Here is an 18,027-nt window from a genome sequence, read left to right on the forward strand (position 1 = left end):
GATTGGGAGACATTCTATCGGCCTTATATAGGAGAGTTGGCAGAACTACTAAAATGTAAAAATGTAATCTTAATATTGATTAATTGAATGAATATTCTGTGCAAATAATTGTCTTACATGTATGTAAAAAAAAAACTACAATAAAGTGGTCTGACATAAAATCTCCATCTATGCATTTTTACATTCAAAACAAACATGCTCAAATTTACGTCTCCTCTTCTCTCCATCTGTATTCTCCACAGTATAACCCCAGAATATTTTGTCTGAAAGTCTGCCATAGCTAAGTATCCTGTAACATTGTCCCATTGTAGGCGGTTTTCAAATCTCTTATCAAGGTTCATAATGCTTTGTTTAGCAGGGTACACCTGTGCAATATTGCCCTTCATAAAATAAACTGCCCACTTCCAACACCTGCTCTGGAAGCAAAGAAAGACTTTCCCACAATCTCTTTCACCTGCTGAGTTTCAGAATGGGCTGAATGCTGGGCTTCAGAGTAGATCTCTCTTCACAGAGTAGATAACTTATATCTCAGTATCAACACACATGTCACAAGGTACAGTGTATATTATACACGTAAGCTACAACATTTAGTCTGTTTTTTTCCAGTATCAACCCCCCAGTTTCACTCGTCTTGAAACTGCAGCATTTTCACCCATCTCACTTGTCTGCCCATTATCTTTTTAATAAAGCACATTACCTCTTCCTCAACCACCATGTTCCTCAACCACCATGTTCCTCAAACACTCATCTTTCACTCTACCATCTGGCCTCTACATGACAGATAGACACTGACCACGTAATCACAGGAAGCCACAAACATGTTCTGTTTAGAGTGGAGCAGTCTAACTAACCTTTAACATGCAGTGTAAATGCATGCCTACTTTGGATGAAATGCATGAATGAAAGCTGATCGGTATTACATTATAGTATATTGGTTGGGCACAACCTGTATAGATAGATACAGTGCATTCGGAAAGTATTCAGACCACTTGACTTCTTCCACATTTTGTTACGTTACAGCCTTATTCTACAATTGATTAAGTAGATAGTTACATCATCATAGAAGGAATTGCCCTCAAACTTAGTTGAAATGGGAAACACAAAAAAGTCTATACTGTTCCTGTTATAGTGTGAGAAAGGGGAAGTAATGGGTGAGAAGGAAAGTCATCTTTCAGGGGAAAAGACCCTTTAACTCAGTTCAATTCTAACCAGAGATTAATCAGTTAACAGTCACAGATACTGTAAATGTGGAGTTTATAATCATTGTTCCACACGTCTGTGAATCAAAACAACCAATCAAGTGTTGGCATGCTCTGTAGTTATTGTGCCAGACTGGACTCAATGGACAGATGTTTGGTATTTTATGTAAATCTTTGCACCTCCAATAAGTAGTATTGATTATAAAGATAGAAGGTTACTTAAGACTTCACTATTATTCTACAATGTAAAAAATAGTAAAAATAAAGAAAAACCCTTGAATGAGTAGGTGTGTCCAAACTTTTGACTGGTAGTGTATATCGCGACCTTCTAGCAATCCAACGGTTGTGTGATCGAGTTGCATCAGTGTCAACTGTAGCATCCCCTAACCATTATTCTAACCTTAAACCAATTCACCTAACCTTTCACGTAAATTATTATAAACTTTTGTTGTTAGTTTTCCTAACCGCTAATGTAAATTCTCCACATAATTCTCCTTTGTTGATACAACACAACAAGCAACCTGGTCTCAGAGAATGACGTATAATACTATACAGTGCATTTGGGATTTATTCAGACCCCTTCCACTTTTCCACATTTAGTTACCTTACAGCCTTATTTTAAAATGTATTAAATTGCATGTTTTCCTCATCAATCTACACACAATAGCCCATAATGACTAAGTGAAAACACGTTTGACATTTTTGCACATTTATTATAAATAATAAACAAAAATACCTTATTAGTATTCAGACCCTTTGCTATGAGACTCAAAATTGAGCTCAGGTGCATCCTGTTTTCATTGATCATCCTTCGGATGTTTCTACAACTTGATTGGAGTCCACCTGTGGTAAATTAAATTGATTGGACATGATTTGGAAAAGCACACACCAGTCTACATAAGGTCCCACAGTTGACAGCGCATGTCAGAGCAAAAACCAAGCCATGAGGTCGAAGCAATTGTCCGTAGAGCTCCGAGACAGGATTGTGTCGAGGCACAGATCTGGGGAAGGGTACCAAAAGATTTCTGCAGCATTGCAGGTCCCCAAGAACACAGGGCCCTCTCTCATTAAATGGAAGAAGTTTGGAACCACCAAAGCTCGTCCTAGAGCTGGCCGCCCAGCCAAACTGAGCAATTGGGGGAGAAGGGCCTTGGTTAGGGAGGTGACCAAGAACCAGAGGTCACTCTGACAGAGCTCCAGAGTTCCTCTGTGGAGATGGGAGAACCTCAGTAAAAGGCACATGACAGCCCGCTTGGAGTTTGCCAAAAGGCACCTAAAGACTCTCAGACCATGAGAAACAAGATTGAACTCTTTGGCCTGAATGCCAAGTGTCACATCTGGAGGAAACCTGGCACCATCCCTACCGTGTAGCGTGGTGGTGGCAGCGTCATGATGTGGGGATGTTTTTCAGCGGCAGGGACTGGGAGACTAGTCAGCATCGAGGAAAAGATGAACGAAGCAAAGTACAGAGAGATCCTTGATGAAAACCTGCTCCAGAGCACTCTGGACCTCAGACTGGGACGAAGGTTCACCTTCCAACAGGACAACGAGCACACAGCCAAGACAATGCAGGAGTGTCTTCAGTACGAGCCTCAATGTCCTTGAGCAGCCCAGCCAGAGCATGGATTTGATCAAACTGTGCAGCGACTCCCCCATCCAACTTGACAGAGCTTGGGAGGTTCTGCAGAGAAGAATGGGAGAAACTCCCCAAATACATGTGTGCCAAGCTTGTAGCATCATACCCAAGAAGACTCGAGGCTGTAATCGCTGCCAAAGGTCCTCCAACAAAGTACTGAGTAAAGGGTCTGAATACTTATGTAATTGTGATATTTCCGTAATAAAAAAAAAAAAAATTTGCAAAAATGTCTAAACCAGTTTTTGCTTCGTTATTATGGGGTATTGTGTGTAGATTAATTTTAGAATAAGGCTGTAACATAACAAAATGTTGGAAAAAGTCAAGGGGTCTGAATACTTTCAGAATGCACTGTACATCCTCCAAGATGTATGATAATTTACATTGTCCAATTCGTAAGAACTATGATACCGTCCTCTAATTCGTGTGATATTGTACAAACACTATTCCATTCATAATGTAATTCAACATAAAGTAATTTATCATACTAAATGGTGGGGAACATATTTATATAGTAATCTTACGAATTTCCCTGAAGCCATGTTGCAGATATTTTGCAGACCACAACCTGTAATAGCTTCCTTCTCCCATGAAAGAGCTCTATTTAATACCCTATTTACCTCTCTCTTTATATATCTCCCTGTCTTGCTCTCTCTTCAACAGAAGTAAAGACAGAAATGGTTTGCAGTGATGCAAATTAAACACACTGTTTCAATACATCACACCAAAAACCTGTCGTTAAAATAGTCGGAAACATCAATGTTGCAATTAAATTAATGAAATTAAAGTCTGTATCTACTCAACCTCTGCACCATCTTTCTTATATCAGCATAAATAGATCATTATTTAATTAATACATGATTTACTAAATTATTTATTTATTAATTAATTATGTTGTGGGGGGGGGGGGATATGGAAAACCCTTTCCCCAGAAGTTGAATAGGACGCACTACCAACTGCAAGCCTAATTCCCCTATCCTGACAAGGACTACACCAATCAATAAAGCATCCATATCGTAGGCCTATGCAATGTCCTTTCATTTTAATTATATTATTATGGCATGCAGGACTACATTTAAGGTTTACGTGTAGCGGTAAAATAGGCTACTGGTATGTTCAGCACAAATAGTTGCTCTAACATAATTTCCATCATGTTAGGCTGTTATTTTACACAATTTACATAAAATCAGTCAGATGTATATTTCATAGTAGTTATAGCACTCAATAAACCAAATGCACATAATTTAAGTAAATAAAAGTAAACACAGGCCTACATACCAACAAGACATACCAGCCTCAACTTAAGTTTAGCCCTCCATAGCAGGTCCTAATGGTTAGGATCTTACAGGTGCACGTGAGATCTCAACAGACCTGGTCTCACCACCAACCTAACCTCTCTCTCCCTCTGGAGGTAGAGAGAGAACATTACAACTCCATTTACAGCTGTGTAGCTGCCGACCCTGTCAGTAACCAGACCATCACCGTCAACATCACTACTCCCTGTGAAGATGGAGACCCGGGAGATGAGGAAGGTAAGATAAATCATTATCCTTTATTGCCATCAGCTCTGAGCTCAATAGACTATTGTATAAATCTATCTTGAGAGGAAGGCTTAGTAGACTTGTAATATTGTGATTAACCTGAGTTTAGATTGGTCAAGAGCACCTCTATTGGAGAACATTTTGAATTTCACTGTGAATTTATACAATTATATACTTGCACTTGTGGACCCCAGGAACAATATCTGCTGATTTTTCAACAGCTAATGGGGATCCGAATAAAATAAAATATAATAAAAAGTGTTTGCGGTTTGCATAACCTTGTATGCTTCTGTGTTCTATTATGTGAGGTACACTATACTGTATATGTATTATTTTTTTTCACCCACACAACACCACACAACAAAGATGAGAGGCATGGATGAAGACAATATACTCTCATCCCAGCAGCCTTTGTTGTGTACCCAGGAATCTTTGCAGTGTTCTTCAAAGGACAAAAGGCCATTTTAAAACTGTCCCGCGACTCCTGCGGTGTCTACAGACATCCCACAAATCAGGATTTGTCAACTAGGATTGACCTTGGTCCACATATTTTCTGAGCAAATAGTCAGTGGGCCAGAACATAATTAGTATATAATATTAGCACAATTAATTGGCCTACACTACAATTTCAACAAACATTTTAACACATCTGATTTGTACATAATACATTCAGTGACAATAACATAATCATTTTGATCGGAATAAGCTCATAAAATCTTCGTCTTTATTCAATTATTATTTTTGTCAATTTCTCTGCGCGTTGATTGGTGGGGAAAAACAGGTCTAGGTAGTCTACTGTAGGCTACACTACTTTTTTAATGTCAACATGTGTACAGAACAATTAGCTTGATAGCAAGAGAAAAGTATATAAAGAAAGGTGGATAATAAAAATCGAAGTTTCTGGGATGAATGTACAGAGAGATATGCGTTCATCTTTCCATCTTTTCCCAATGCCAAGCCAGTGTGTCTTATTTGCAATGAAAATATCGCTGTCAATCTGACGTCATTATGAATATAAGCATAGAACTTTCAAAGTGGCCTTCCCGCCCCAGACAGAGGCCCGATTGAAGCGTTAACTGCAAGCTACATACACAGCTTTTTTGGCAGACATATTCTGTCACTTAAACGTGTTAAATCTGCAGTTACAAGGCAGAGGAAAAACTGTCGTGTACATGGTGGAAAATGTGAGGCCTTTACTAGGAAGCTTGAATTGTTCGATTTGGACTTGTCATCTGGAAGGCTACTGCACTTCAGCACACTGAAGAAACGACAGACAGAGGGACCAAGCCGAAACATTGTCACAGAGGTGATGGAAGATTTCACCAAGCAGCTGAGGGACAACTTCTCTACCAGATTTGAAGACTACAGCATGCCCAATTATATCATTGCGTTTGTATGTGATCCTCTCACGGTCAGCCCAGGGGGAGAATTCTCCTCCTTTGCTAAGAAAATGATACCCTCGCTGGATGAGGCCGCAATTAATTTCAAACTGAGCTGATTGAATGCCAGACATCGATTGAAATCAGGGATGCGCTCAGGAGTGCCAAGTCCTTTTGTGCGTTTTGGGTGGCATGCTCAGAGGAATACAGCACAATAAAGAAACTTGCATTTTATGTGCTAACAATGTTTGGATCGATTTACACCTGCGAGTCCTCATTTTCCTCTATGAACGCAATATAGACTCACGACAGGAACCGGCTTTCACATAAGTCAATCGAGGACAGCCTGCGCATTAAAATTACATCCATCTCATACATCATCCACAAGATCGTGTCCAAGAGGAAATGCAACGTTTCCTATTGAGTAAGTAACTTAGTGGCCTATATGACTGTATTTAGTAAATGCTAACATTATTATGAGTGCTTATCCAGGGATATTTAGGTCTCCAATTTGACAGTATTTTCTGTGTGTTCTGTTGTCACAGGAGCAGGCTATCCCGATACAGACATTCAGATACAGGCATCGCCTTTATTTCTTTAAATGATTGTTTTATGTAGGATACTATATTTTTGGCCAGTTGCAATTGTAAATTGGCCTAATAAAAAATGCCACTTATATTAGGCCATATATATTTTTATTGTGAAAGATGCTGTTAAGCCTCATAGCCTACCTACTTAAATTATTTTATATAGGCCTAGGCTCCGAAGAAATAGACCCCAATTAAGCCCTCTTGTTGTTTGTAAGTCAAATTAAAATGAAGACTATTGTTGAAATGAATTGCTAGAGCCTAATATAAGTGGGATTTTATTAGGCCTACTTACAAAAGCAACTGGCCAAAAATGTAGCATCCTACATAAAACAGTCATTTAAAGAAAAAAAGGCGATGCCTGTATCTGAATGTCTGTATCGGGATAGCCTGCTCCTGTATCGACAGAACACACAGAAAATACTGTCAGATTGAGACCTAAATATCCCTGGATAAGCACTCACAATAATGTAAGTATTTACTAAATACAGTCATATAGGCCACTAAGTTACTTACTCAATGGGAAAGTTGCATTTCCCTTCGGACACAATCTTGTGGATGTCGGGTTTGATGGATAGATGTGATTTTGATGTGCAGGCAGTCCTCCATTGACTTATTTGAAAGCCGGTTCCTGTCATGAGTCTATATTGCGTTCATATAGGAAAATGAGGACTCGCAGGTGTAAGTCAATCCAAACATTGTTAGCACATAAAATGCACGTTTCTTTATTGTGCTGTATTCCTCTGAGCATGCCATCCGAAACCCACACAAGAACTCGCCACTCCTGAGCGCATCCCTGATTTTCCTCGATGTCTGGAATTCAATCAGCTCAGTTTGAATTGCGGCCTCATCCAGCGAGGGTATCGTTTTCTTAGCAAGGGAATAGAATTCTCCACCTGGGCGGACTGTGAGAGGATCACGCACAAACGCAATGATATCCACACGAAAACGCTGCAGCTAGCGACTGGAACGAGCTGCAAAAAACACTCAAACTGGACAGTTTTATCTCCATCTCTTCATTCAAAGACTCAATCATGGACACTATTACTGACAGTTGTGGCTGCTTCGCGTGATGTATTGTTGTCTCAACCTTCTTGCCCTTAGTGCTGTTGTCTGTGCCCAATAATGTGTGTACCATGCCTTGTGCTGCTACCATGTTATTTTCATGTTGGGTTGCTAACTTGCTGTGTTGTCATGTGTTGCTGCCATGCAATGTTGTTGTCTTAGGTCTCTCTTTATGTGATGTGTGTTTGGTCCTATATCTATATATATATATCTGCCCCGCCCTCTGCAGGAGGCCTTTTGGTAGGCCATCATTGTAAATAAGAATTTGTTCTTAACTGACTTGCGTTGTTAAATAAAGTAAAAAATAGTATAGAACAGTTTGACCTACAAACTAATGGGACCGCACTGTGGAAAGGTCAGATTTCGTTTTGCTCTACAGCCCCCACAAGTGTCACGGGACTTGTCTGAAGGTAACCGGTACCAGTTCTAAAAAACGAATGGAACGTAGTTTTGTGCCTACCCCCCAAAAATGTGTTAAATAATTTATGTGTAAAAAAACAACAACCTTATTTTATATCTCCTAGATTTAGGACAGACACTTAAAAGCCTTGTTTCTTCTGATACATTTTTTTACTGTCCTTTTTGCCATTTATGAATCTGTTATTCAATGCGTTTCTTTGGGCTTTAGTAGTAAAGGCCAAAATCAATATTTTATCAAATCCTTTTTTCAATATTTTTTTTTATACCTAAAGGGGTCCTACATTTCAAAATCTAATAGCTAAGTGATCCATAGTATGACCATCTTAAAACAATTCCATATGTCAGCTTAGCAACCCCTACCCCAACATTTTAGACTTTAAATAATTAATGAGGAATTTAACATAAATTATAGGAACTGGAATTACTGAGTGAAGTTTGGAATAGGCTGAGTTTCTGCCTCGAGTGCAGTGGTTAGTCACTGGATCAGATTGATGTTGTAGTAGCACTGAAAACCCACCTGATGACGCTCTTTAACAAATACAATTGACAGTTGACAAATACTATTGACAGCATACATTCGATTGTTTAAGTGATGTTGATAGGGCCTTAGGATATTATGGGTGAGTTGTCCTCTAAACTAAAGGTAGGTAAAAATATATATTGTAAATTATAAAGTATGCAGGTATCTGTGTAGTATTCACTGAGTGAAACTGGGTGCTTTAGTAGAAGTTATACGTTTATTTTACTTCCAACCCTCAAAGTAAGACCAGACAAGGCCAGATCAGGCAAAGCTCATGTTTTCGGTTGAGTAAATATAATATTGATGATCTGCTACTGCGTGATCTGCTGCTGTGTGTGTGTTTGTATGTGTATGCGTGCGTGCTGAGTTGATGATAAATCCGTTTTGAAGCGCCATGGCATGTAAGCGTCACATAAAAGCAGTGTGTATTATTTCAAGACTGTGCCAATGTCAGAGTGCTTTTTCTCCACTAGAGGGCAGTCACCACTAAGCATGCAGTAATCACACATTCACTCTCACAGGTGGTGAATGTGTGTCTGTAGTTACGCTCTGCTAACTGAGTGATGATACAACAGACCACTAATGGTCTACAGATGAATAAGTCATATCTACACCTTCCTGAATCTCTGCCGCAAGCTGAAACAAAACAATACGTTTGGAATCTAATAATAATAATAATATGCCATTTAGCAGACGCTTTTATCCAAAGCGACTTAGTCATGTGTGCATACATTTTCACGTATGGGTGGTCCCGGGGATCGAACCCACTACCCTGGCGTTACAAGTGCCATGCTCTACCAATTGAGCTACAGAGGTCCACATTCACAGGTTTACATTAGAATACCTTTGTTATCTCAAACTTTCATTTGGCATTTTAAACTTCACAACATCACTAGTCTTTCAGACCATTATCTAAATAAAAACAAATGTTGTCAGTGAATGATGCAGGTTAAAGATGTAGGGGAGAGTAGGGTAAGTTGAGCCGTTTTTTACATTCAGTATCTCTACATCAAGGGAAATAAAGTATTCTTTCTAACAAAGAAACAGTGCCAGTCAAAAGTTTGGACACCTACTCATTCGAGGGTTTTTCTTTATTTTTCACTATTTTCTACATTGTAGAATAATAGTGAAGACATCAAAACTATGAAATAACACATGGAATTATGTAGTAACCAAAAAAAGTGAAAAAACTAATGAAAATATATTTTATTTTAGATTCTTCAAAGTAGCCACCCTTTGCCTTGATGAAAGCTTTGCACACTCGTGGCATTCTCTCAACCAGCTTCAAGAGGTAGTCACCTGGAATGCATTTCAATTAACAAGTGTGCCTTGTTAAAAGTTAATTTGTGGCATTTTTTCTTAATTCTTCTTAATGCGTTTGAGCCAATCAGTTGTGTTGTGACAAGGTAGGGGTGGTATACAGAAGATAGCCATATTTGGTAAAAGATCAAGTCCATATTATGGCAAGAACAGCTCAAATAAGCAAAGAGAAACTACAGTCCATCATTACTTTAAGACATGAAGGTCAGTCAATCCGGAAAATTCCAAGAACTTTGAAAGTTTCTTCAAGTGCAGTCGCAAAAACCATCAAGCGCTATGATGAAACTGGCTCTCATGAGGACAGCCACAGGAAAGGAAGACCCAGAGTTACCTCTGCTGCAGAGGATAAGTTAATTAGAGTTAACTGCACCTCAGATTGCAGCCCAAATAAATGCTTCACAGAGTTCAAGTAACAGACACATCTCAACATCAACTGTTCAGAGGAGACTGCGTGTATCAGGCCTTCATGGTCGAATTGCTGCAAAGAAACCACTGCTAAAGGACACCAATAAGAAGAAGAGACTTGCTTGGGCCAAGAAACACCAGCAATGGACAATAGACCGATGGAAATCTTTCCTTTGGTCTGATGAGTCCAAATGTGATATTTTTGGTTCCAACCATCGTGTCTTTGTGAGATGCAGAGTAGGTGAACGATTGATCTCCGCATGTGTGGTTCCCACCGTGAAGCATGGAGGTGTTATGGTGTGGGGGTGATTTGCTGGTGACACTGTCTGTGATTTATTTAGAATTCATGTCATGAGCCCTCTCACTCCACTGGGTTACCACCTTAAGTTGTTTCCACTCTGCTCACCACTCTCTCTCTACTCAGCCTAACTAGCTCCACCTGTCCCTGCTCTGCTCGGCTCTAATTACTCTGCCAGCTGCGCTGCATTACCCACTAACCTCTCCCAGTATTTATAGCCCTGTCTTTCAGCTCTCCTTTGTCAGATCGTCTGCAAAAGCTCACACCCGGAACCTGTTTGCTCGCGCTTCTGGCTCACCCTGGTTTTGTGACCCCGGACCTGCCTGTTTATGGGATACTCTTCTGCCTCAGGAGATCCAGACCTGCTTCTGCCATTACGACTCCTGACTACTCTTCAATCCCGGTAACTCTGACCAGCCTTCTGCCTTGCTACTACGTATTTTGGATTTCCCTTGAACTGTACTGCTGCCTGGTTTCATTCCGCCCCGTTGTGTCTGTGTTTCCTCCCCCCCAGGACTTCTGGACCACCAACCACCGGCGTCATCGGACGCATCGCTGCCACTGGGGGGAGGCACAGACCCAGCACATCGGACGGGATAACCCCTGGAGCCTTCACTCACTCCCTACATCCCTTTCCCTTTAAGTTTAAATAAACTTTCTGGTGTGACGCAATTGTGGTCCTCTTGTCGTCTGTCTGAATCGTGACAGTACGATCTGACCATCATGGACTCAGCGCACACTTCCCCCGACATGGAAACCGAAGAGCCTGAGCAACCCACCGCCATGCTACGCCTGGAACACACTGAGAGAGAGCTAGGCCGCATGAGCGGCGTCATCTCCTCTCTGCTTCAGGTCGGCCACCAACAGCATCAGCAGTTCCAGCAGCACCAGCAGCAGTCCCAGCAGCAGCAACAACAACTCGCCATGATCATTCAACTCCTCACCAACCTGACCCCAGCCAGTCTGCCCACCAGCCCTGCCCCCGAGTTACCTGCCCCGGTCATTGCAGCCGCTGCTCCGGAACCCAAGATTGGAAACCCCGAGCGGTTCAACGGCGATTCAACCCAGGTCCGGCCATTCCTGACTAGCTGCCGACTTCAGTTCTCCTTGCAGCCAAGGACCTTCGCCACGGAGGGGGCTAAAGTTGGGTATGCCATCACTCACCTGACGGGCCGAGCTCGACTCTGGGGAACAGCGGAGTTCGAACGTCAAACCCCCGCATGTGCAACCTTCGACCTGTTTGCTGAGGAGATGCTGAAGGTGTTTGACCTGGATTCCCCAACCGCAGAGGCGTCTCGTGAACTGTTCAGTATTCGACAAGGCAGACGTACAGTCGCAGACCATTCCATCGACTTCCGAACCCTGGCTAGACGAAGTTCTTGGAACACACCATCGTTGGTGGACGCGTTCTTCCATAGTTTGGCTGACTATATCAAGGACGAGTTGGTCTCCCATGAACTGCCTTCCACTCTTGATGAAGCCATCGCACTGACTGTCAGGATCGACAGTAGGATACAGACCCGTCGTCGTGGGAGGGGGGCGCCAAGGTCCACCTACTACCGGCATTCGGAGAGATCCGACTGGGCTCCTGTCATCTACTGCCACTCACCCAGGTCAGCTTGATCAGTCTGAGCCTATGGAGATTGGGCGAGCCTCTCTCACTCCTGCAGAGCGCCAGCGACGCTTCACCTCAAACCTCTGCCTCTATTGTGGAGGTGATGGACATCGTGTGGTAACCTGCCCTTTAAAGGGCCGAAGCTCACCGGGCATAGGGGGAGTCCGGTTGAGTTCAATGACCATCCAGTCCTCCGACCGCAAACCCCTGCTGCAAGTTCACCTCCGCCTCCCTGACTCAACTCACACCCTGGCTGCTCTGGTGGATTCTGGCGCCGAAGCCAACATAATGGACATCAAGCTGGCACGCCAACTGGGACTGGAGAACCTCCGTTTGACACCTCCTATTCCTGCCCGGGCACTGGACGGACACTTACTCGGATCGGTCACTCATGTCACGGCCCCGGTCTCGATGGGTCTGTCCGGAAACCATCAAGAAACTATCCAGTTTCACCTGCTCCCCTCTCCAGGCCAACCCCTCATCCTGGGTTACCCATGGCTCCGCCCGGCACAACCCTCAGCTCGACTGGGTGACCGGGGTGATCAGGGAGTGGGGAGAGGACTGCCACCGAACCTGCCTGCTTGCCGCCGCACTACCCCCTCGGCCAGTACCTACTAACTCCGCTCCTGACCCCTCCAAGGACCCTGTGTCGATTCTGCCAAGTCCCTGCATCGTTGCAGCTCTGACCTGGGCTGTTGAGGAACAGGTGCTGGAGGCTCTCCGTAACCAGCCAGGTCCCAGCACTTGCCCAGCTGACCGCCTTTTTGTCCCCGAAGACCTGAGGTCCCAGGTCGTTCAGTGGGGACATGACTCCCGCCTAGCTTGTCACCCTGGCTCCACCCGCACTTACAACCTGCTCGCCCAGAGGTTCTGGTGGCCCTCTCTGAGGAAGGATGTACGGGAATTCGTCCAAGCCTGCCCCATCTGCAACCAACACAAGTCGTCCTGCCAGCCCCCAGCCGGATTGCTGCAGCCCCTGCCTGTGCCCAGGAGTCCGCTGGTCCCTGCTGCGCCTTGTCCTCCTCCTCCACGGCTCGTCGATGGTGGTCTGGTTTACACCGTCCGCCGCCTGCTTCGGTCCAGACGGAGGGGTAGGGGTCTCCAGTACCTCATTGACTGGGAGGGCTATGGACCTGAGGAAAGGACCTGGGTGCCAGCTAGTCGGATTGTGGATAGGACTCTCATCACCGCTTTCCACCAACGGCATCCTGATCAACCTGCAATCCGTAGGGGGCCGCCCCAGAGGGGTCTCTAACCGTCCTGCCCGCTCGGCTTCCTGTCCTGTGCCTGATCCGGTCTCGGGACCTGTCCCATCTCCCGACCACGGCCCTCCGGCTTCCTCCGAGGATGAGGACGTTCACTCGGACCGTTCGGAGGAGTTCTAGCCCTCCTCCGGCTCCCCTCCTCCCGCCCGGCGTGGTGTTGCTCTTGGGACTTCTGGGGCCGTCCCTTGGGGGGGGGGTTCTGTCATGAGCCCTCTCACTCCACTGGGTTACCACCTTAAGTTGTTTCCACTCTGCTCACCACTCTCTCTCTACTCAGCCTAACTAGCTCCACCTGTCCCTGCTCTGCTCGGCTCTAATTACTCTGCCAGCTGCGCTGCATTACCCACTAACCTCTCCCAGTATTTATAGCCCTGTCTTTCAGCTCTCCTTTGTCAGATCGTCTGCAAAAGCTCACACCCGGAACCTGTTTGCTCGCGCTTCTGGCTCACCCTGGTTTTGTGACCCCGGACCTGCCTGTTTATGGGATACTCTTCTGCCTCAGGAGATCCAGACCTGCTTCTGCCATTACGACTCCTGACTACTCTTCAATCCCGGTAACTCTGACCAGCCTTCTGCCTTGCTACTACGTATTTTGGATTTCCCTTGAACTGTACTGCTGCCTGGTTTCATTCCGCCCCGTTGTGTCTGTGTTTCCTCCCCCCCCCCAGGACTTCTGGACCACCAACCACCGGCGTCATCGGACGCATCGCTGCCACTGGGGGGAGGCACAGACCCAGCACATCGGACGGGATAACCCCTGGAGCCTTCACTCACTCCCTACATCCCTTTCCCTTTAAGTTTAAATAAACTTTCTGGTGTGACGCAATTGTGGTCCTCTTGTCGTCTGTCTGAATCGTGACAATTCAAGGCACACTTAACCAGCATGGCTACCACAGCATTTTGCAGTGATACGCCATCCCATCTGGTTTGGGCTTAGTGGGACTATCATTTGTTTTGCAGCAGGACAATGACCCAACTCACCTCCAGGCTGTGTAAGGGCTATTTGACCAAGAAGGAGAGTGATGGAGTGCTGCATCAGATGACCTGGTCTCCACAATCACCCGACCTCAACTCAATTGAGATGGTTTGAGATGAGTTGGACCGCAGAGTGAAGGAAAAGCAGCCAACAAGTGCTCAGCATATGTGGGAACTCCTTCAAGACTGTTGGAAAAACATTCCAGGTGAAGCTGGTTGAGAGAATGTCAAGAGTGTGCAAAGCTGTCATTAAGGCAAATGGTGGTTACTTTGAAGAATGTAGAAAATAGTAAAAAATTAAATTAAAATAAACTCTTGAATTAGTAGGTGTGTCCAAACCTTTGACTGGTAGTGTGTGTATATATATATATATAGGGGATTGGAAATGATGCAGACAATTACATTGATGGAAGCAACAATCTATATGCAATATTAAATGACAACATAAAAAATACAAAAATAAACATTATATTAAGCAGGAAATACTTACCAGCTTTAATATCCTATTATAATCCAAAAGTAGAGTGAAATGCACTCATAAGCAGGAAGGTAATACAGTATTTTCTTGCTGGAGTTCTATAAGAACTCCCCCTTGTTCTGCCACCAACTTGCGTGCATTGCCCTCGTGTGTGAGGCAATGTTTGCAAACACAGAAAATGATCTATACCCAATTATATTTCCACCAAAATTGTTTGGCTTCTTTTTGAAGGCCATTCATTTTAAGAGTTTGTCCTAAAAATCTATTGTTTCAACAATATTTTATATGCATGTATATAATGACATGTTTGATGTTTTATGTACAAGTATATTTGTATAGACTACCACACCTAATATAGAATAGAAGAGGCATTTTCATTTAATAGAATTTCACTGAATTCAAATCTATTTCCTTTAATTAAATTATGTTTGCTATTTACTACAGCACTTCGAATTGAATTCAAATTTAAGAATTGAATTGCAATTTGAGGCATTCTCAATTCAATTCTGAATTGAGCCGAACCCTGTTTCCTATGGAAGATTGACAGTATAATTTAAAACAGGGGTCTCCAACCTTTTCTAGCATGAGAGCTAGTTTTAGTAAACGAAACATGTCGTGAGCTACATATTTTTTCTTGCTTTCAAATTGTCAAATTTTTCTCTTCTCCTTGTCCATGCTTAAATCACATCAGAAGAAGAAAAAAATAGTCTTGAAGAAAATGAACATATTTAGATTGTTTTGTGTAATTCCCCTATAATTACGCATCTGGACCTTTAATTGTGCATCTAGTCTAGACAGTGAGGAATGTGCGTGTAATGTGCCAGTCTAGCGATGGTTCTGTACTGCTGGTTCTCATTTCATAGCAAAGTTTGCCAATAACAAATAATAGATACAAATTATATACTTACTCATGATATACTGTACTTCTGCCAGGTATGCCTACTTTGTAGTTAAAGCTGCGATATGTAACTTTCTGGGCGACCCCACCATATTCACATAGAAATTTGAGTTATAGATCTGTCATTCTCATTGAAAGCAAGTCTAAGAAGCAGTAGATATGTTCTATTGCACTATTTCTATGCTTCTTGTGCGTAAGTTTTGTTTTGTATATTACTTTCAATTTTGCACACCAGCTTCAAACAGCTGAAAATACAATACTTTTGGTTATGGAAAATATATTCCACAGCGGTTTAGATGGTACAATGATTATCTACACTCTACTTGCTTGTTTTGTCACATAAACTGAAATTAGAATTTTAGCAACTAGGAAATGGAGGAGCGATTTCTGCATAGTGCATCTTTAACATGAGAAGGTTTTGGGGAAAGAAAGTATTTCTGTCAACCCACAAGGTGGTTATCACATCAACTGGCTACATGCAGAGTGCTAGACGGGGCGGCATGTAGCTTAGTGTTTTAAGAGCGTTGTGCCAGTAACCGAAAGGTCGCTGGTTCTAATCCCCGAGCCAACTAGGGGAAAAATCTGTCGATGTGCCCTTGAGCAAGGCACTTAACCCTAATTGCTCTGGATAAGAGTGTCTGCTAAATGACAAAAATAAAATAAATAATGCACAGGCACCACACAGACAGACATGGGAAATACTGCTGGAAATGAATTGGCAGATATAGTTTAGTTCATTTAACAACCAATTAATCTAATAGCAAAAAAATTAAGATACATGTTTCAAAATTGCCAATTCAATGTAGTGTAAATTCCAGTGCATTGCACTACCCATTTAACATTTACTGAACATCCAATTTTCATAATTTCTATCCCATGTTTGATCAAAGGTGTGATCATTGAAGACATCTTTGACAATGTAATCAAATGAAAGAAAGGAAAGTAACATACTGTTTAGCAGGCACTAGTTTGCATCAAGCCTGTCTTGAGCATTTGGCCATAAGTTCTCACCTAAATTGCAGTAAATATCCTCATTGTTCATGCACCCGGGGGAAAACCTTTCTGCATGGCGAATCCAAGCCTGACATACAAGTATAAGTACAAGTACAAGTACAAGACATACATTGCTTGCCTCATCCATGGCCTGAAGGAGGGTGGTACGCTCATGTGCATGGCACTCATGCATCTTCCACCTCTATTGTAATTGTGAATTGTATTTTACAGTATTGTTGTCACTTTTGATAAGTGTCTGCTACGTAAACGGCATATATTACAGTATTACAGTACAGTATTGGCCAATGCAATTTTTGTAAAGTAAACATTAACCAGAGCTGCCAACTCTCACGCATTTACCGTGAGACACATACAATTTACTATGAATGCATGTTCTCACTCTACACCTCTTATATCTCATTCTGGAATCCCAAAAAAAGTGTAGTTGTTTTTTTGTGTGCTTTATTTTCATGATTTGTGTGCAGGTATTAATATGAAAGCAGCATCTCTCCAAATGCGATCATCATTACTTCTGGCCGTCCACTACAAGCCCCAAAAATGTCCCTCCAACTCATTGCTACAGTGAAAGTTGATACAGACTGTGCTCGCGCATTGTTATCACACTTCACTGACAGAATTTAGTCGTCAGCAGCTCTTGTCATCTTACTACACAAGACAAGTCCCCATAGAGAATTCACATCAAAGAAATAACAAAGTAATGAAGGTAAGCAATGTAGTCCACGTTATCAATGACATAAATTAAAATGTTGGGTTTAGGTTGGCTAGCTAGAAAGCTAGCTAACATTTTATTTTATTTATGGAAAACTTAGGTAGGTTAGCTTAGCTATATGCTAGCTAGCTAGCTAGCCTACTAGTGCTGGCATGCCAAAGAGTCTCAAGTTCCCCCTACAAAATTGTAAAAGCATCCCCCCTTTGTTTACTTTGGATATTGGGGAACACAGTCAGTCATCCCTCTGTCCTTTGTGAATTGGTGGTGGTGATGATTTGCATCAGCTAGCTAGCTAGTAACTATTGATTTTTAGAGATTGTTCAACATAATTTATGAGATTGAATCAATCAAACCAGATTAGACCCCATCCTTCAGAGCAGCTAGAGATAGAGGATGACAGGGAGACAGTACAGCAGACCCAGCCAGAGCCCTGAACAAAGTCCATATTTAAAAATTAGTGGACAGCCAAATGGCCATTTTTATATAAAGCAACCACGAGCATGCATTATTGGTGTTGAATATGTTGGCAGGAGAACACATGTTCTCACCATGGCATTACAGATGTTGTTCGACATATTAAGAGCCAGGGCCACCAGGAGAGACAAAAGGTGCTGCAGTCTGCAAGTGACATTGCCCGGTTTTCTGTCCTGGTAGGGATGTTTACACAAGAAGCCAAGGTACACTATCAGTATACATTGGGGGAAAA

This window comes from Coregonus clupeaformis, chromosome 22 (genome assembly GCF_020615455.1).
Source record: "Coregonus clupeaformis isolate EN_2021a chromosome 22, ASM2061545v1, whole genome shotgun sequence".
Lineage (NCBI taxonomy): Eukaryota > Metazoa > Chordata > Actinopteri > Salmoniformes > Salmonidae > Coregonus > Coregonus clupeaformis.